Here is a 21455-nt window from a genome sequence, read left to right as displayed (position 1 = left end):
ATCACACTAACAGAGTGAGGTGTGAGTCCGGGGAGACAAGCAGGGTATTTGAAACCCTTCCTTCCCCTCCAGTGTTGGTCACCAGTGGGAAGCACCCGGGATGCTCAGCTCCATGGCAGGAAAGCCCTGTGCTTGAAGGGGCAGGTCCTCTCAAGGGAAGGCTCGCTGTGGCCCAGAGCTACATGGGATAGGGTGAATCTCTAATTCTGGGACACATTATCATGACACGCATTTCCCACAGGCCTGAAGTTCATGGAGAATGTGGCTTCATCAGTAACAAAGAAGACATTTATCAACTGTCTACTATTTTGTGTCATTTCTCGGTTGGCTGCTGGAGACAACATGTGTATAAGTATTGGATCTCCTTAGGCCCCAACATATATAAAGTAACAAATAATTCTGTGGCTTAAGGTTGGTTCAGGGCGACTGTGTAACAATTCTTACTCTGCTGATTCTTACTTATGCGTATAGGAACTATGGAACCTCCTCAAATATCTTTCATCATAAAACCAGCTTTTCTTATTTTCCTGTTTCTTAGTAATTGCCAAAGACTCTCAAATGATGACTTCACACCAAAGAGCAGCTAAAGTTTATGAGCCCTCTTGACATACCCACTGAGGTAAACACTTTACATGATTTCTAATTCTCACAATTCAACAAAGCAGATACGAATGTCCCTGTCTCACAGATGAGGGAATATCTCAAACGAACTGACTCAGGCTCACATGGCTCAGTGACAGCACGTGCACGCAAACCCAAGTCAAAAACTACACACCTTCGTATATGTACCAAATCTCCTACGACCAATTAACGCACAGCGGCGGGGTCAATACTCAGGGAACTCAATACACTTCTTAGCTTTAAGGTGCTCCAGAGGCCGCTTCTAGCTGTTTTATAAAATCCCAGCTCACTGGTTTCTAACACTGGAAGAAAAGTCCAAGTTTTCCATTGTTTGCACAACAAGTCTGAAATGTTCACAGTGACATAACAGAATAAAACTAAGATATAAGCAGAATAATTTTTCGAGGAAGACAGACGTAATGGACATTGTGCTATTCTGAAGCATTAAGCAAAGAAATCAAAATAAAATAACTTTGTTTAAACCTTCTATTACAAATAGGTAAATTAAGACTGTAAGAAGGTGCAACAGCGCTACCTATGGCTAAAATGACCTTCCATGTTGCCGGGAAACATGCAACACAAAAATTGCCTGTAGGATCAGAAACGAGAATCAGATAACTAGAAGCTTATGTAGCACATACTGCACTTTGCTTCTGGGGAAGGGTGGGGTGTTCAGTATTTAATCTCATATTGCTAATACTCCTGTATATAAACAGAAGACATAGGCTCATGGAAACTCATCTTAGAAAAGGAAAGAATACAGTCCAGCCACTTTATTTTACAGGAGGGGAAACTGAGACATGGAATCTGTCCTCCTGGCAATCGGCAGCAAAGCTCTCCTAGGCCTCATGTCTTGCACTGTAGCAAAAACCAACAGATTTGTACTAGACCTATATTCATAAAAGTCACGTCTGTATTTTTCCAACAGTAGGTTATCTAAGTATCTTGCAAAATAGTTCTCAAAGAGCCAGGATATCATAAAAGTTTGTTGAAATACAAAAATATTTATTTACATAATAAAACAGCATGAGCTTCATTCTATTAAAAAAGTGACATGTCAAATCAATCTTTTGATATTTTAAACCTGTTAAGAGTGCAGGAAAAAAATCAAAATTTTCTTTAATCACAAAAGACAGAAGCTTATTCCCTGAAAATGATCAATGTGGATTTTACTAAACTTAATGGATCTGGTCAGAATCCCACGAATTTAAATGTCTGAGTGGATGGTTACACGGCAACATGAATTCTGAGTTGTAACAACACATTGTCTGTGTAAATAATCTTCAAGGTCATCTGATTAAGGCTATTTAACTATTCCCTGTCTCAGTAGAATGATACAGATTTCATTAAAACTTCATACTACACTAAAAAAAAAAATGAATCCTTGTTACTTTAAACCATATTCAAATATAACATATATATACATATTGAATATGCATCAGAAATAAGCGACATTCTTCAGTATTCAGAGTTGATACTTCTAAAATATCTCTCATTGTGACAGCACATTTTTATTAAGCACCTCTTGGGTTATTTGTATACAAGGCGTATAACTCTCACAGTCAGACACTTTAAACGATATTACTCAAATTTCACAAATGAGGAAATGTACTTAAGCCATGAAAACAACTTATATTTTCATCAAAAGGAAACAAAAGAGTAAAGATTTTACTTACAATATTCACTGACAAACTTTCTTCCCTATTAAGGCTACATAAAACATATTCAGTCTCTGTAAGTATTTCTGTCAATAAGGGCCACTAGAGAAAAACAAGTAACATCATTAGAAGTGGTTGGACTTTCAAAGCCCACTTCTCTTTTGCACTATAATTATTTTTAATGTTTTGTTTTTAGTGCTTACAGAGGACTAAAATAAAAAAAATTAACTTTTTAAATAATTACCTGAGAATGCAACATTTGTGAAACTGTACAATTTTAATTTATGCCACTCTGTCTCACATTCTCAATGGTGTCTCTCTTTTGAAGGCCTCATGAGGCTGAGATCACTATAATCGGCCATTTATGGAGTCACAGGTGTTCGGGTAACCACTCAACGGGAGGCTGATTAGAGGAGCAATTAAGAATGCATCCTGTGCAGCCTGGGTTCCAGCACCAAGCTAGCCACTGCCAGCTCCGTGTGATTTGGGACAAGCTGCTCCATCTCACAATCCCTCAGCTGCAAAAAAGGAGACACTGATACCAACCCGCAAACACCTGCTATGAAGTAAAACTTGAGGAAAGCATTTTAGCCTTAGGAAGGTGTCCACTCAGAGCGAGTTTGGTCATTATGATGATGAGGATAGCTGTTAATAAATTAAGATAGACCAAAAAGGAGAAATCACCTTAAAGGAGAAACATTTTAAGTCAATGAGCATTTCTTTTTGGATGGATTGCAGAATATTCTTTTGATTTTTTTAATAAACCAAATTTTGTAAACTAATTATAGATTTACAGTTTCATGGACAAGTCTCCAGAAAAAGAATTAGAGGCCTCTAACCTCTGAATACTAAAAAAGTAAAGTTTAAAAAAAATCAAGGGGGAGATAATACCTCATTTGGGAAAGTATGTGCTTAGCATGCATGAGGCCCTCAGTTCAGTCACCATTAACTCCATTTAAAAGCTTTGTTTTTTAAGAAATGGAGAATTAAAGCAAAAAGATGGAGGAATACAGAATTTTTTAGAGACTCATCTCAGATTTATGATAGGGAAGAAACCATCCATTTCTCAGAAGAAATCTTGAGAACTATGTAAACTGGATCTGAGATGTCTAGTGTTCTAACATTATTCATGAATTCATATTACCAAGTCTTAAAACTACCTGATAACCCACAGTGGTGATACTGATCTTAACAGCTGCCATCACGGATCGAGCTCCGGCTAGGACTGCTCTGTTCTGACATCTCTGCCCCTGAGGCCTCACCAGGCTGACAGCACTAAATTCGGTCATTCATGAGCATCACGTGTAAGTCCTCCCATTGTGCTCCTCACTCTCCCCTCACCAGCCCTCTGAGGGAAGCACTGTTATCATCTTCCCCACCCGCAGATAAGGCCACTGAGGCACAGAGACTAAACCAGTTCCAGGTCACACCGGCATTAAAGGATGTCTGTATTTCTGCTGTTTTGCTTTTGACAAAGGAATCTGAGATGTCAATTCAAGGGAGACTGTTAAATAATCAAGTCTGTCAGGTCTTCACCCCAAAGAGCAGATACTATAAATTCCCGATGTAGGATGAGGCTGCCGACATAAACTGACTCAGCTTGAAATTAAAATCCAAGATGAAGCAGCGGATACACATAACTATTCACGACCTTCAACTCCGCTCACGGGTCTGGGCCCTTCACTGCCTGAACGGGGGTGAAATCCCCACCCGTGTCCGGGAGGGAAGCGCGGCTCTTCCCAGGTTCACCCAGGTTTCACGGGCTATTATCCCCCACAGACTGGCCTCAACGATTAAAAGTTCTCAAGATTTTTACACCATGCAAAACTAAAAGACATTTCTGCAGATGGAGCACTTTCTCAGGCTTAAACCTTTTTTGCCTACACTCAGCAAGTGGGAAAAAAGAAACATGACTCTCAAAGTCTCTGAACCTCACCTCTCACAGGAGTAGAACGGCCACAGCAGATGACTCTTCACATTGCAGGGTGAGAACAAAATAAAGCCGCCCTACAACAGGCCCTCCCAGAGACAGCATCAGCAGTCTTCTGCACACTCACGGTTGTGCAGCCCTCACCACCATGTATTTACAGAACACTTCATCACCCCAAAACAATCCCCCTGTCATTAGCAGTCACTCCCTAACACCCCTCCACCAAGCCTCTTCCAACCATCACCTACTCTCTGCCTCTGCATGTGCCTATTTTGGGCATTTCAGATCACTGAAATCAACAATATGTGGCCCTTTGTGTCTGATTCCTTTCACTTAACATGCTGTTACCAAGGTTTGTCCATTTTGAAGTGGTATCAGTATCTCTCTCTTTTATTTTTTTTGAAAACATTAAAGATTATTAGAAGGTGGTAATTACTATCAAAAAGAGTAGAGTGGAGCATAAGTGATTGGGTTTCAAAGGGAAAGGGGCGGGTTGAACAGTCAGGGTAGACTTCCCAAAACAGGTGGCCTTTTTCATTTTCCTCTTTTTTTTTTCTTTTTTATTCACTCTTACGTGTGAATAATGTTCCACTTCATGGAGATACTACATTCTGTTCATCCATTCAGCAGCTATGAATGGACAAAGTCGAGAAGAATGAGTGTAAGGGGTGACTAGCATGGATGGCATTTAAGCAAAGGTCAAGATGTGCTTTCAAAAAAAAGCCAGCAACAGAGACACAAGGAAATTCAGTGCTTTTCTGAACAAAGTGCGTGCTTGCTTCGGCAGGACTTCCATGCAGGGCTGGGGCGGATATTGGCAGGAATCACGGTGAGGGAGTCACCTGAGAAGACTCCCCACTGCAAGCAGCTCAACCAATTCTCCTCCCTCATCCTGTATTGTTAGAGCCATGTTTCTAGGTTACTGTTATTTCAAGTAATAGCACTTTAACTGCACATCTGATCATCTCCATCAGACCACATTAACCCCAACCCACAGAAAATCATTCACTAATCGGAGTAGCACCAGGACATAACGGTGATGGATCAGGGAGTCCTGCAGCATTCCAGCCTGCAGGCACAAACCCCACATGTGCCCTGATGATGTCCAGAAAATAAAATGTATGGAAATATCTCACTGCTGGTACACGATATCTGCCCTCAAATTGTCCCAAAATCATGCTGGCAAAGCACTACTCAACACGCTCACTACAAAAAAAAAAAAAAAGCTAAGAAGGCAAATTTAGGCTCTACCATTGAAAACCAGCAACCATGACTGCCAGTATCTGAGCTGGAATGCTCCTGACTATGAAAACCACTGCGCAGTTACTTTTCAAACTTGAAACTCATATATGTATACCACGTAGATGATATTGCAGTAGGATTTTTCTTTTCAAAATCTCCAGTTGCAACATTATCACAAGAAAGTTTATGTTTCAGCTTTAAAAAAAATTAATTGTCCTCCACTTTGTTAATTTTGAACATATTATTATTTTGTAAATAGAGTTATGCTGCGTATTATAAACCAACTCTTTGATTTCTGCAAACAAGACCTTTATGACCTCACTATTTCACAGCAAACTTTAATGATTCTTTGAGAGGTGGGGCCTAGGGCACTCAGTAACAGCTCTTTAAGTACTGACAAGGATGTGCTATTAAGTAATGCAAAGGCTCTAACTCCACATTAGCTCAGAAAGCAAAGAAACTACACCAAACACTTACTTTAACAATTTTATATATTCCTGTTCTTTTGAATATTAAAGTTCTTAAAAGATATGATTTTTTTTTGAAAAAGACAACAGCTGTATTAAATTTCCTCTCAGCAAGAAAGCAATCTTTATCAAGAATAAAAACCACTATGGAAATCGAAATGTCAGGACGTTTCTAGCTAAGTAAACATCCAGATCTGGAAACAAACCTATATCCTATCAGATCTCACTCGAACGACCTCAACAAAGTCCTGGGCTACACTGGAAATTAGCTCTTCTGTTCCAAATGTTGGCTGAGCTAAGATCATCACACAAGGCAGGGAAGGAGAGAAGACAAAAGTCCACCTGGTGGCCTCCATCGGTTTTCTTCCAGCCACAAGGTGCCTCTAGGGTGACCCCGCTAACAAGCCCCCATAAGGAAATCCGGCATCCACACTGCCCCTGCCGTCCCCAAGCAGCCCCGACGCCCTTCTCCCAGCCTGAGAATGGTCTTCTAAAGACACCCCAGTTGGTGGCACCCACCCCCTCTTCCCCGCTACACACAGACACACACACACACACAGAGCCACGGCAGTCTCCCCAAATCACAAATTTGATTACATCACCCCCACTTCAAACCCTTCAGAGGCTCCCTGGTGGAGTTCTAGCCCCACCACTGACCCTGCTCGCCCAGCCTCACATCAGTACCCAGGTCCCCAGTGAACTCAGGGGCCCCCTGACCTGCTCCTACTTGACACTTGCCTCCAAGATTATTTTGACTGTTTCCCAAGGAAGACTTCCTTCCCTCCAAACTCCTCAATTTGTTCCCCTGTTCCTAGAACATTCTAGGCTAAGTCAACTTCTGACAATGCTAAGATCTCAAGAAGCAAATATATTTTGCTTACTAATGTGGCTACACACTCCATCCCCTAGACTCACAGTAGTGCACGTGTTATGAATAAATGAATGATGGGGTGGGTCTCAAAGGGACAGACATACCTGCTCTCGCCCGTCCCGACCCTTCTGTCTGTAGAATATCAGAAGCAAAACCAGAAGTACCTTTCCTGAAGGTCACTTTCTGATGACACCCTTCACTGTCTATTATGTCAGTTCTAGAAAAACCCAAATTCTTCCAAACCCTCCACCCCGGACACTCTCCAGTGTCCTCCCCAGCAGGGGCTCCCTCCACCCTGGACCACACAGGGCACTCTCCCCGGGTCCCCACAACAAAAGCCTGCAGGCCTCTGCCTGGGCTGCACCTGTAACCTGAGCCACATTCTTGACTCCTTCTCCTGGCTGACTCTTACTCTGTCCTCACAACTGAATGTAGAGCCCATTTCTTTCAGGAAGTCCTCTCTGATAATGTCCTTTAGGTCTTGGCTGGGCTCTATGTATAGCAGCAGTACATGGTGATGAACTGGGACTTTGCCCGCTACGTTGAGACCACAAAATCTTGGGGGCCACATGGAAAGGAGTGAGAGATTACAAGAGCAGTGGGGAAAGCAAAAAGCAAAAATCAGCCCAAGTCCCAAATTCAATGATACTTTCTCAGGAAAAAGTATAAACTATTTAACACTTGTGCAATTTGGCTCCTATTTTTGTGGCTTGTGGACAGCAAGAACTTGGTGTTCTAGTCCAAAGCCCAGATTACATGCAAATAAATGTATGTATTCATATCCAAAGGAAACCAGAGATGCTCAACAACAGTTTGCAGTTAGAATTGAAAGGAACTTTGATAAAGGCAATCTCTCTCTTTCTCTCTCTTCTTTCTTTTCTGGCATCATATAATTTTAGAAGTATTTGCGTGACTAAGAGGTGGCTACAGCCCGTGATTCTGCGCTGGAGTGTTTGGGGCTGAGGAAGCCCAGATCATATTCACTGTGTAAACGCAATCACACCAACACACTGACAGGAGCCCTGGTGGTGGAGCTGATGTTCCAAAGCGGGCAACCATGTGTTGTAAGAGAACTCTAAATAGAAAGTAAGAAATGCAATGTTCTGTACTCAATAACATTTGTTATATGGGCCATTAACTGATTGTATATCTTGACTAATGAAACCCAAAAATAAATTGTCAACGTCGATTTTCTTCATCTGACCATTTTCTGCTAAGTTTGGACATTAAGCCCTGACTCCATAAGTAAAGCTCAGCCTTATGCTGCAGCACAGCTACATCCCGTGGAAGAAAGCAGATCAAGGGAGAAATGCAGAGTTTCCCTTCAGAAGCTGCTAAGTCTGGTTTTGCACCTGTACGTCATTTGCAACCACGTCATCATCAAAGGAGTGAGACCTTACATCTGTGGGGTGAAAAGCACTGCGGTGCTTCAGAATCATCAAAGAATACTGAGCTTTGTGCAACAGTCCTGAGGCACTTAAATCGCACTTTTTTTGAAAGGTTCCAAAAGTGATCCATTCCAGGTACAATAGGGAAGTACTGGAATTAGTAGAGAAAACACGCCCTTGAAGTCTGACAAGGCCCTGCTTGAATCCTGCTACAGGATTTACTAGCCGCTAAATGAACCAATTCCTTAACGCCTCTGAGAAGGCTTCCCAATCCACAAAAGGGGGCTGCCACCGCCCACCTGGGAGGCATGGATGTGAATGCAACACGCAAGTAGGGCGGCCGACTGGTACCTGACACGGGGCCTGGCTAGTTTATCTCCGCTGACCTTCTCCCCCTTTAAAGTTGCACTGTTCCCCCAGTAAGGATCAAGCCCCCGGAACAAACTGCCCGTATCTCCTGTGTATCCCCGGATACATGCCTTACGATTAGGAGGCCAGAAAAACTGCCTCGTCCCCAGTCACTATCAATGTTCTTTAAAGTCTGGGTATTTTTAACTGTATTTTTCAATGAGACTATTCCAGAAATTTCCAAGCACCATTTTCCAGGTTGGCTCCCCTCCCAGCGCCCATCCATTCTCACCTCAGAAACTCTGCATGATTGCTTCTGTTCATGGGAAAGCGAGTCCGGTAGGGTGGGGACTCCCAAGGACTCCCCCCCTCACAGGTGAGTGTGACTACCTTCACCCCACTCCGACTCCAGCTTCTGAGGATTCTCCCCTCCCAGACCCTGCAGCCTCTGCAGCTTCCCAAGACACACACGTGGCCACGACCCTCCCTTCAGATTTCTTCCTGGCTGGCCCTGCCCTCCCCCCGGCCCCTTAAAGATAAATGGCTTTTGTCTGAAAATCGCAAACGCCGCTGACTGACACACCATAGCTGCATGGTCTGGGCTTTCCTCCAACACAGGCACAGCCCCGCCCTCCCTCAGCCTAAGTCTGCACCTCTCGAGATGTTCTAATTCACATGCAAGGCTGTGAACACCAGTTAAGAATGACGACTCTCAACGTGAATCTCCAGTCCGGCTCCTTCACCTGAGCCCCAGTCTCATAGACACGAGTGCCTCTTTGAAGTCCTAACTTGAATGAGAAATGGCATCTTAAAAATGACAAATGTCCACCATTTACTCTGGAATTCGAATCCTGGCAGGTACCTCCCAGGCTCCACATTTTAGTAACAGCCCCAGAACCCACCTAGTTGTTTGAGGTCACATTCAATTTCCACTGTTCCCTCCCCCAAGCCCTGCCCTGGAATCAGTCCTATTTTTTCCATTGCTAAGCCCATATCAAGTCTGGTTCTGCAGGGACAACGGCCGGAACCCTAGAGGCTCACAGCATGGTGCACTGAGTCACAGTCCTCCGTAGGGAGCTCCCTGGAGAGGGAGGCATCTCCTGGCATGGGTCACCTCAAAAGGCACTGGATTCTCACAAAGGAGGCCCAGGAGAAGGGACTCAAGATTCTCCCGTGGTCTGAGCTTTGAAGGGCCCGAGGTCTGGGGGAGCTCCTAATTAGCAGACACAATTGCCAGTGAGCAGATGAGGATGGAGGATCCCAGGAAAGTCTGTTCTCAATCCGACCTCTGGACTCTCGGGAGCCACGGGAAAGGCCTGTGTCCAGAGCGCAGCCCGGCCATCACAGATCCCAGCCTGCATTTGCCAACCCGGACAGCCTGGACTCCATCTACTTGCGACATTTACTTCTATTCTGTTCCCCACCCAGAATGGACTCATTCAGATATTCTGGCCTGACTCAAGCGAGGCAAATTCAGTGAAAAATGAAGTGTCCGCTTTTGGACCAGAACATGAAAGGAGAAACAAGGCCTCATGGACAGCATGATGGTGGTGGCGAAACCCTTCCCCTGGGTGAGATGAACCAGGGTAGGGGTGAGAATGCAAGTTCCTAGTTCGGCCAAACCATCTTCCTTCACGGTTGACTGGGGTGTTGGAGACTCACTACCGCAAACTAATGACAAGGCCGACAGTGGTGGACGTCAGCTGCAACAGGCACGGAGACAGCTATTTACTGCCACCATGGGTTAAAAGTAAAGGCCGGGGCAGGGAGGCCTGCACGGCTGCTGAGGCAAACCACAGACCTGGCTCTGCATGCCCACTGGCTGAAGCAGAGAGGAAGCTACGGTCCCCTTTAGCAGTCCTTGTGTCCACCAGACCCAGGTGAGCCAGCTAGTTAGGAGAAGGCCATGTTGTCCTGATACTCAGAAAAACAAGCCTCGTAAAGGGAACAAAAGAGTGGCATGGATTTTAGACACAATTCTGCCCCTTTATGAAGGCAAAGTAAAGTTAATGGCACGGGGAAGTTGAACGCAAAAAAAAAATTAAATAACAAAATGATGACTGCTTCCTCCAACAGCGTCCCCTGCAGCCGCTCACCCCCGAGCCGGCCACATCCCCACCAGGGACCACCGGCCAGGAAGCTCCGTCACTCACGTCACGCACGTCACGCACGTCACACAGTGACAGCCAGGAACCACGTGCCGAGCACGTTTGTATAAAAGCAGGAATGGAGCAAGATCCTGCAGACTTTGACTTTCCAAGTTTAAATACTTCATGAAAAGAATTCCTCAGCAGCTGCCTAAATCAATTCGCATCTCACTTTTTCAAAACATTCAAACAAATTTAATAAGGGCGCTTTTGTCACCAAATATAAGGAGGACCAAAAAGGTTCCTCAAAGCAAGGATTTTAACAGGTATCAAACTCCAGTGGGTGATGGGCTAACAAGACAAATATTCCAAAAAATTAGAAAATAAAAAGATGACTAGGATAATACATGGATCAAGGCAGCTGTTAAGTTTTTGCTTTTTAAAGAGATGAAGACAGTACGGAGGGAAATCTGGCTATTTCAAATGCAGGGTGTGAACAGCCCACATTTTCAGACGCAACAACATGCTCACTGGGCAGTACAAGAGAAAAAGGAATAAAGAAAAAGGAAAAGAGGAACAAGAGAAAATTAGAAACACACAAGAACAAACATGATTTTCACAGCATGTACAAGATTTACGTGAGTGTGTGAGGCCAGGGACGCGGGGACGATGGGACCCACCCTCACCTCCTGTTCCAGGGAAGGCAGGGGCCTGAGGGGAGTGGTGCTGCCGGGGGACCCCAACGTGGTCAGCACCCCTAACCAAAACTCCACCTACATGCGTCTAGGCAGCTTTAGAGCTACAAATTTTGGTGGCATTTCAGGCTCGACAGTTGTACTCACGCCCACCAAGAGTAGCAGGAGAGAATTAGTCTCCTCTCCTGCGCCAAAGCATTGTTTAAAAAATTAATGACTGTGGAATAGTAAAAGCAACAATGAATTAAAAGAGACTGGAGGAGAATGTGCTTGACCCGAGCTCACTGGCCGCGTTATCTCATTGACGTTCAGATGCTGGCTGTGCCCTTATGATACCAGAACAGACAGGCCCACAAGGAGGGAGTTTTAATGCGCTGCTGTATTTTGATGCCGGAAGCCATGCCTGGTACACGAGGTTCTTGGTAAACAATGGTGACAGTGTCAGCCACTATGGGCTAAGTACACATCCAGCTACTAAGCCAAATCCAAAGGGCAGACTTCAAAAGGCAAAAACAAGCTGACATTCTCTGGTGGGTTTGTAGACTCAGAGCCAAGCAGTTGCTGAGCAAAAATGTCACCAGTACCTCCTATGACAAAAGACGAGGCACTGGCCAGGGGACTGGGGCAGGGCTCCAGGCTTCCACTGCTCACCCACCAGCCTGTCCATGGGGAGAAGATGGTCGCTGCTTATGTTGCACTGATGTACCTACCTTGAGTAATGCCTGAGGCCTCAGCAGGAGGTGACATGAGAGGTGAACAGAGCCAGCCTCAGTGTAGCACAGTGCTGGCAGCTATTCCTTCAGCAGTGTCCAGGCTCATAAACATGCCAGCTCATCTCCAAGAAGCAGAACGGGAGTGCGGGCATGTAGATCACAGGGCCCTGTGTGGACAAGTACAGATCATGGTCACAACATGCCTTGCCCCTTCCTTAAGCCATAGAGGTATGTTCGGGAGGAACAGAAAATTCATCCAGAGCCCGCTAGGTGGGCTCTCACAGGTGGAACTTGGGTACCCTTTGCCTCTCACACACAGGGCTTGTCTGGACATTCTTTTTATCAATTCTCTAGCATCTTATCCTCCAACTTACCAACAACCAGAAAGTAGGATCTGATCTTAGGTAAGTTCAAGAATCACAGAGCACCGCCTCCACAGCGGGCCAGGCAGCACGTGCCAGGTCCTCCGACCGTCACCTGTGGGACCGCCATGAGCACCTCCAAACTTAAGGCCCGAGGCCGTAGGCCGGGGGGACACAGCTTCCCTCACTCTCCACAGGAAAGGGGGACCACCTGTCGGCAAAGGCATCTCACCCTATTCTTCCCGAGGAACAGCACGATAGATACACGTGGAAACAGAGCAGAAGGTGGGGGTTAGGCAGCCCAGAAGAGCTCCTCTGTATTTCCGAGGCAAAGTGGGGCCGTTGACTTAATCACAGGGAAAAAGTGAGGATGAACATTTCCCTGCTTTGTCCCATACTTCATGATACGCCTTTCCCTGCATAAGGAGTTCATTCGGAAGTCCCTGGTGGTGTTTCTGATGTCCTAAATTGGCATGCTGGCTGTCAGGCAGGAAGAGAGGGCCTGAGCCAATCAAGTTCTGGGCCTGGGAGGCAGCAGACACTGGCTCCATCCCCAGCTCAACCAGCGCTGCCTCTCGGGATTCAGCATCTCATCTATAAGCAAAGGGATGAGACTGTCTCAGGACAGGCTGCCCAAGAGAAATGAAATGGGAGCCATGTAAAGGAAGTTTCCCAGTTGCCACAATTAAAACGGTAAACAAAGAAACAAACCAACAAACAAAAAAAAAACTAGAAACTGATTTTAAGAACAGATCTTACTTAATCTACTGTATGTAAAATTCTATTATTTTGACATGTAATCAATATAGGAAGTAACAAGATAGTTTATATACTTTTACTAGACAAGCCTCAGCGTCTGATGAGCATTTGACCTACAGCACATCTCAGCTCAGAGCAGCCTCCTCCCCAGCTCTCCTAGCATCAGTGGCTGTGGCTACTCTATTGGACAGCAACTCCAGGGGTCCCATCATGGTCCTGGCTGAAAAGCGGGATTAAGTGTCCACACTAACCCTAATAGAATCTCTCTGAAACAAAGGCGGATTCACTTTTAAATGTCTGTAAACCGGCGGGCTGCACCTCCCTCCCCCCTTGGCTACAAGACAGCTCTCTTCCTTGCTGATTCCTTTCTGGATGTAGGGAAGCAATCCGGCACACAGCCAGGGTGGACTGGCCTCCAGGTACTTACCTGCTGTCTGTGTCCAGTCCCATGACGTCCTCCTTCTCAAACGGGATGTAGACGAGGGGGATCTTGTCCTCAGACTTCTTGGGGGACCCTTCCAGCCACTTCGACTTGGGCAAGATGAAGAGTGACTCAATGAAGTCTTCGACCCTCTTCTCCACCACCCTGCAGTCCTCGTAGTTTGAAGGACAAGTCGGTGGGTGGCTGCTCGGTTACCTTCCCATGCAGCACAAAGACAAAGAGCTGAGAGTCATTAAGCGTGGTGCCATACAGCTCGTCTGCATGTGGAGCTTCTCGAAGGCCCTGGCCGAGACACAGTCGGTAATGGTGACAAGGCCCACGACATTGCGGTGTGTCTGGAAGCCGCTCCACCCATTCTCAGGCACATAGTGGTAATTTTAGTGGATACAGAATGCCCACTGGGGGCCACAATGGCTGATATGGCTATCCAAGGAGATTCGCTTATTGATGCAAAAGAAATTCTCCTCTGAGATGATCCCCATGGGTTGGACCACAACGGGAAGGGTCTGGTGGTCCTCAGCACACTGCACGAAGTCAGGGATGCTAATGTTGCAGGCCCTGCCGACAGGGGAGAGGAGATTGAGGTACATACTCTGCTGTGGGCTGCAGGCCCATTTGGGTGGCGGTGACCTGGTGTGTACCAGCCAGAAGGCAAGGGAAGCCAAAGCAAATCTGGGGGTACAGTTTGTCCTCAGAATCTGCACATGGCTACCGTAGCTCGGATCACATTACCCAGCTTTTGGTCTAGGCTTCCTGCCCCTGCAGAGAAAGGTCATTTCTTATTTTCTGTTTCCAAACAACTAGCAAGGCCCTAATGCAAACTCACTGCTCAAGAATGCTAAATAAAGAAATGAACAAAGGATCTGCTTTCCCCAACCCCCTTCAGCAGAAGATAAAGAAAAGGACTACAGTAGGATCAAAAGATCTAGATTTATGTCCAATATATTTGAATCCCTAAGTTTCATAATAATGGATAGGAAAACTTGCCTTGGGAAAGAGGGTACATTTCAGTGGTAGAGCACATGCTCAGCATGTACAAGGTCCTGGGTTCAAACCCCAGTAACTCATTTTAAAAAGTGAAGTAAATAAATACACATAATTACCATCCTCAAAAAATATTTTTTCACTCAAAATTCAAAAAACCCCTTGCAATTGAAAAAACATTGTAAACTTGACTATATATCAATTTAAAAAAATCCTTGGCTTACAAGAATATATCTGGATTAAGGAAGTTTGCAAATGTAAAATGCCTAGGGTACCACCTGCAGAAAAAGTGGTGACTGTGCAAATTTACTATCGCTCCTTTATGAGCTATATTTCCTTTGGGGGGATTATAACCTCTCAGAGCTAATTTTCTCAGTTTAAAAAAAATAAACGTTACCTCATTCTCAGTACTGCTGAAGAATCAGATAACCCTATGAAAGCATCTGACCCACAGAGGTTTCTCAATAAATGTTTGTTGAATGAATGAATAAACAAGCAAAGTGAATGCTGCTCCTTGCCACAGACCATCATAATGGTACTGCCTGCAAATCTCAAGCTCACGTTCCTTCCATCTCGACACTAACCATGTGGGTGACTTGGGCAGGCCTGAGTGATTCTCTAAGCCCCAGTTTAATCGTGAATAGAAATGAGGGCAATAATGCAAACCTCAAATTGTTAGTGAGACAGTAATGAATTGTACCCCAACTTTGCACGATGGAACCATTCAGGAAAACTGGGCAAAGTGTCCATAGGCCCTCTCCATATAATCTCTTACAACCACATGGGAATCTACATTACATCTCAAAATAAAATATTTAATTTTTTAAAGAGGTTATTGAGGTTAAGTGAGCTCACTGTCTCAAATAAGGGACACACAGTATAAATGGGACAATGCCCAGCCCATGAGATACACTCAGTTAATATTCCCACTGAACCCACTGGTACCTCCAACTTCAGAGCACAAGGATGGGTCCTCGTGGCAATAGGCCACTGCACCTGAAGCTAAGAAAGCTAACAGTGCCCACTTCCAAGAGCCCCTGTCACCACCATTTTTATAATTTTCTATTTGCAATTTTTTACTTTTTATTAAATAGAGACTCCCAAATGCATAGCCTTCACCTGACCAGACATCATGATGGCAGCCCTTCAAAACCTGACCACAGAGATCATGAAGGCAGCCCTCCTTGGTGAAACAATAAAATGAAAAGCCATTTCCACAAGACCTCTGTGTAAATCTACTAGGGAACTTCATCCTGGACTGATGAAGAGGACTGGGAATTTGGGGGAAGTCTGGGGCAAAGAGAACTATGGGCCACCTGTCCCACGATGGACTTTAGACTCAACCTCACCCTCCAGGAACTTCAAAATACAAACCGACACAGTGCTAAGGACAAGATTTTTTTTTTTAAATCCCTGAAACCCTAGCATGTCTGTTTCTACCGAGACAGAAATGGATTCTGTGTATAATGTTTCACTAAAGCCCTAAAATATTATCACCCCAACTTGACACATTAAGAAACTGAGGTAGAGAATTTTATCACATTGTACAAGATTAGAGAGAGGCCATGTCAGACACTGTATTTAAATCCAAGCCCCTGCTCCAATGCTCACACTAGAAAGTGTGACATACTGCCCCTTTCCTGCACTCTCCCTGCAATAAATCTCTGAAGTCTTTTCTGTGCCACCTGGAATCACAGTCACATCAATTTTCCACAAAGAGCTATGTCACTCCTTGGAGGATTTATCAAAATCTAAAGGGTTGGTTTGAGAGGAGAGATTTGCATTTTCTGTTTCTCAAAGGGACCATGGCTTTAAAAGAAACTGAAAAGCGCTTATGTAGTCTAAGCCATCATTGTGCAGAGAAAGAAACGGAGGCTGAGAAGAGATGAGGAAAGTTCCTTATTAACAAATATTCCCTCAGCGCAGCACCAAGCCAGCCCTGGGCACTTCTGTGGGAGGATCTGGGAGTCCAAGGAGAATGAGTGTTAGAAAAAGGAAAGAGAAGAAGCATACAAGGCCCTGTCTCTACACCACCATACCATGAAATTCCACCAAATTACCCAGTGTGGGTGCAGCCAATATTAAGGTGGGCTAAACAGGTTATAGAAACCTGGAATTCTCAACCATAGTGGAAATTCCAACATTTACTGTGCTTTTTTCCCAGTTCAAGCATCAACTCAGTGGGCACTCTGTACCAGGGACTACACGAGGCCTGGAGTTCTCCCAAATACAGATCTCTATTACCACATGTGCAAACCACATAAAGTCCACCAGAAGAAAAGTGCCCACAGATAAGATGGAATTACTGAAACTGAAAGCAGCCAAAGAGCATATATTACTAGGAAAAATGGTGCTCCCTGAAATGGACTCATGGACATAGAAAGCAAACTGTGGTTAGCAGGCAGGAAAGGGAGGATTAACAGATACACAGTAATAAATATAAAATAAATGACAGGAACCTACTATATAGCACAGCGAACTATATTCAATTTCTTGTAATTAGTTGTACTAAAAACAATCTAAAACATATATATATACATATGCATATGTTTATAACTGAATCTGTGCTGTACACCTGAAACTAACATTGTAAATTGACTACACTTCAAAAAAAATTAATTTAAAGAAATAAGTAAAAATAAAATCAATGCCATTAAGACAAAATAAAAGAACACTCAAATCCCCTTAGCTGTAGGTTGTGGAGATTTCTGGTTGCAAGCACCAAGTCCACTGGATCACTCCAGCACTGGCTCTCACTCTTTCTCACCATCAGAGAATCACTTGGCTTCACTGAGGTTACTTTTCTTTTCTGTGAATTGTTACAGTTGCAACTAATGATGTATAGAACCTCATCATTCACAAGCCCAAAAATTAGTGAGGACTTCCCATGGGTCAGGCTCTGGACAGATAAAAAGATAGGGCCCCAAATATATTCATGGGTAGAAGAAGTTTATGCCATAACGACATTAATTCTTCCTGATTTGATAGACAGATTCATTGCAATTCTGATTAAAATTCCTACCAGATTTTTCATGGAATGTAGCAAGTTAATTTATGGTCAGGAACAGCCAAGAAACTTCTTTAGAACCACCACTGGGGAGGGGTGGACAGGTCATTCATTTCCACTGATCTTTCTGAAGTGATGAAAACGTTCTGGAATAATAATGGTTGCACAACTGTGAATATGCTAAAAGCTGCTGAATTGTAACATTTAAATGGATGGACTTCATGGTGTGTGAACAAAATCACTATAAAACGGTTATATGAAAAAATATTTCTTGACAATTATTTTTCCTTTTATTCCACTTGTCTGCCCCACAATTTAAGAAAAACAAAAACCAAAACAGACCAAACTGTGCCAGGAGCTCTTTTGCACTTCAATGTCCCTGGATCTCCAACGCCTCTGGTGGTGCTGTTCCTGTACACACACTAGCTGGGCTGGTCTAGTTAGGGACTGTAACTATCTTTTGAAAATCGGCGGTCACACGTTTCACCCTGGGAGAGGGAAAGAAGGAGGATGTCACAGCCTCATGCCTTCAGCTCATTTTTAACTGAACCAAGCCCTGCTTTCAACACTGTAATCCCTCGCACTATAAAAACACATGACATCAAGAAGCACTGCCATCATAACACATGAAAGTGTTCAAGGTACTTACCTGGGGCAGAAACACTGAGGGAGGTGACCGAAGCTAGCTCAGCACTGATGATCCCTTTTCCCGACTCCACCAGGAGAAGCTGGGCATTACAGCCTGAGGCTCTCAGCCCAGGGAGCAGTGCCCACGCCACTGAGCTGGTCCTCAGGGAGCGGGAAAGGGAGAGCAGTGCAGCCCCGGGGTCGCGGGGCAGGGAAAGCGGGGGGGGGGGGGGGGGGGGGACACGGGCTGCAACTCCGCTAGGAGGCCAGCCCCAGCCCCACCCGCCCACCCCTTCCAGGTCCGCAGACCACGCCCGCCAGGGTCACAGCCCGCCCAGTGGTTGGGACGGGCCGGCGGCCAAGTAGAGAAAGCCGGGATGAGAGAACTCGCGGGTGGGAGAGGGGAAGGGGACGCCAGCCGCGGACTGAGGGGAGCCCGGCTGGGTGAGTAGCGGCAGGGGCACACCTGGCCCTGGACAGCTGTGGCTGGGGCGCCAGGGCAGGTGGCGCGGCAGAGGGGTCTGGCCGGAGCAATTCAGCTGAACACAGGCTGACTGGCGCCCTGGGGGTCTGTGACAGGAGGACCACCCTCCTGCAGCCGCCTGACCCCTTTCCCGGGAGCCCCCCACATTGCACTTCCACAGCCAGAGGCCCCGGCTCCAGGTAGGTGCCAAAGGCCTACCGGGCAACAGAGCCAAGAAGCCTTTGGGCCAATCCCCGACTCGGAGTTGGAGCTTCCAACCAGTGGTCCAGCTGGTACCGACTGCGCATGCGCAGGAGGGCCAGCGATCCTTTGTGTTCTGTGAGGGAAGGTGGGGCAGCAAGGGAGGGAGAAGATGGGAGCGGGTGCAGAGGACGGGAAAAGTGGGGGGAGACAGATGGACAGGAGGAGCAGAGAGATGGGAGGGATCTGGAGAGGGGAGGGTCGTAGAGGAGATGGAGAGAAAAAGCTTTACCTCTGGGGCACCCCGAAGGAGGCTGCACACCTGCCTCTGTACCCTTCTGTAACCCTTCAAGGCCCGCAGCTCAAGTTTTACCTCCCTGATCCAGCCCTCCATTGGATGCTTCTGCAGAACCCCTACGGGTATCACACCCTTTGCCCCCACAAGGAGCTGGGTTTTCTGTTGCTCTGGGAACAAAGCACCCTCAGGTGTTGTCGCTCAGAACTACCTTTGGAAGAGTACATATTCCCCTTTTACACGCTGGGAAACAGGGAGGAAGGATCTCTGCCTTAGCTCCACTCTCCCAGGTGTTGGGTTGGCGGGGAGCGTTGTGGTACAAGATCAGAGCCCCAGACGGAGGAGACTGCCTGAGTGTTGATGCATAGTCCCCATCCCTCCTGGGTAAACCACACCCCACCCTAGTGGAACTATCAAGGGCTCACAGTAGTTCCCTGGGTTTGGGAGAGCTGTACTCATGTGAAGGAAAAGTCCAGCTGGGCTAGAAAGCTAAGTCACAAATCTTAGTGTGATAAGTGTCAGTTTACTGATCTAAATTCTGCTGGGCTAACTCGTAAATCTGATGTATAATGTCAGTTTATTGAGCTAACAAGCTAACTCGTAAATTCAAGCTCAACAAGTGTCAGTAACGTGATCTTTTACAAATTGATAAGTTCCAATGTACTGATTCCTTGTGTTTTGTTCTTTAAGCCTTATTGGCTAATACGCCCTTACTTGTAATTAAGCCTTTAAAACCTCATGTGCATGTCTTGCAGGTGCTCAGAACTTCGGAGCAGAAGCCCCTCTGAGACCGCTGGCATAAAAAATCCGAGAACTCCAACAATTCGAGTGGTGCTTGTTTCTTGGTTAGGCTGTTTCCATAACCCTCAGCTCCAGTGCCCAGCTTTCTAGGTAGATAGGAGTGTTACCAAGTCCAAATTCATTCTCCTCAGTGCAGGACAGGCCAATAAGTTGGGAGACCAGGTGTTGGGGCATGGAATAGCAAGTTTCTGTAGACCTAGATGGCAAACTAATGTCATGGAAAACCATCTCCCCAAGTCCCAATTCAGGCCCTTTTCTATGTGCTTGGTTGTTGCAAACTTCTTGGTGTAGGAATTCCTTCTTGTAAGAATTCTTTGTTCTTGCAGCTATCTGCCTGGGTCAGATCCCTGTAAATCTCCAACAAAACAAACGTTTTTTTTCTATTCTGCAATTTGTTATCTTTTTATGAATGAAATAGTGTTAAATATCCTTAAAGGCCAGCGCCTTCAGAATAGGCTCTCCTGTATATTTTAGGCTCTAAGCAACATTGTTTTACAAGCAAGATGAATCCTAGGAGACAGAGGACAGGGTTAAATTCAAAGGAACAGATCTAATATGGAGTCAGATTTGTTCTGTTCTATTATCTGGGCAGAAGCCACTTGAGGATTTAAATCCCTTTAAGTTAAAAAAAAAAGTTTAAAGGAATTTACATACATAGGTAGGAATGTGCAAAGCATATCTGGAAAAGCACCAAAAGGATAGTAAACAGTTGCATCTCCAGAGAGGGCTGAAAGAAGAGAGGTTGAGGGAAAACATCTTTCACTTGTGTATTTTTGTGCTCTGTTTGAGTTTTTTTTTTAACCATTTGCTTGTATTTCTTTTTCAGTTAAAAAAATATGTAATGGAGCAAAGGAGTAACTAGCTTAGCAAATACAGCAGCCATGGAATCACTGAGTCATCACTTTTGATTTAAGCCAGAAAGCATTTATTGACTCTCTCCAATGTGCTCAGTGCTGTTTTAAGACTTCTTTTATTATTATTATTACTATTATTATTATTATTATTATATGAAATTATAACATGGTATACCACACCCTGCCCATGGCTGGCAGAAAACCAACTGAGTTTTTATTGAGTTGTTTTCCAAGGAGTATAGATGTGTTATAAAAAGAACACATATTCAGGGCAAAACAGGCGGAGTGCTTTTCCAGCAGGCCAGACAGCTATGAAGGGTTTTCAATAGATGCGCCCAGAATCTGAGAGACACGGCCACTAGGACACTACAAAAAGCTGTCCAAACTGCCTTCTCCATGGCACTACTGAAATAGGAAAGAATAAATCTGACTCCATATTTGATCTGTTCCTTTGATTTTAATAAAGCCATGTTAATATGCTCCGGTCTTTTCATGGGTTATGATGTCACAGAGGAGATGGACAGGTCAACAAGGAACCACTCTGCCGTGATCACAGAGCCGGGGAAATGGGTGGGCTGCAAAATGTATGACGCAGCCACAACTGTGCCCGTGCTTCTAGGCAGGTACACAAAGTCGCTTC

At 45.2% G+C, this 21455-nt stretch overlaps 1 protein-coding gene across 3 annotated transcripts in view; it reads right to left on the bottom strand.

The window, feature by feature from the left end:
* LOC140688385 (trafficking protein particle complex subunit 9-like) overlaps nt 1-21455 on the bottom strand; it is a 488572-nt gene that overhangs the window by 125728 nt on the left and 341389 nt on the right. The window contains exons 1-4 of one of the 3 annotated variants that reach the window (XM_072947069.1): nt 18224-18267; nt 17917-18062; nt 13569-14141; nt 12018-12187 (exon numbers count right to left, since the gene is read on the bottom strand). The gene's annotated coding sequence lies outside the window, so the exon portion shown is untranslated. Of the gene's footprint in view, nt 1-12017; nt 12188-13568; nt 14142-17589; nt 17722-17916; nt 18063-18223; nt 18268-21455 lie in introns of those variants that run through there. The other 2 variants (XM_072947071.1, XM_072947070.1) reach the window with 2 other exon arrangements.

Source organism: Vicugna pacos, chromosome 22, assembly GCF_048564905.1.
Source record: "Vicugna pacos chromosome 22, VicPac4, whole genome shotgun sequence".
Lineage (NCBI taxonomy): Eukaryota > Metazoa > Chordata > Mammalia > Artiodactyla > Camelidae > Vicugna > Vicugna pacos.
This window is presented reverse-complemented; position numbering and strand designations above follow the sequence as displayed.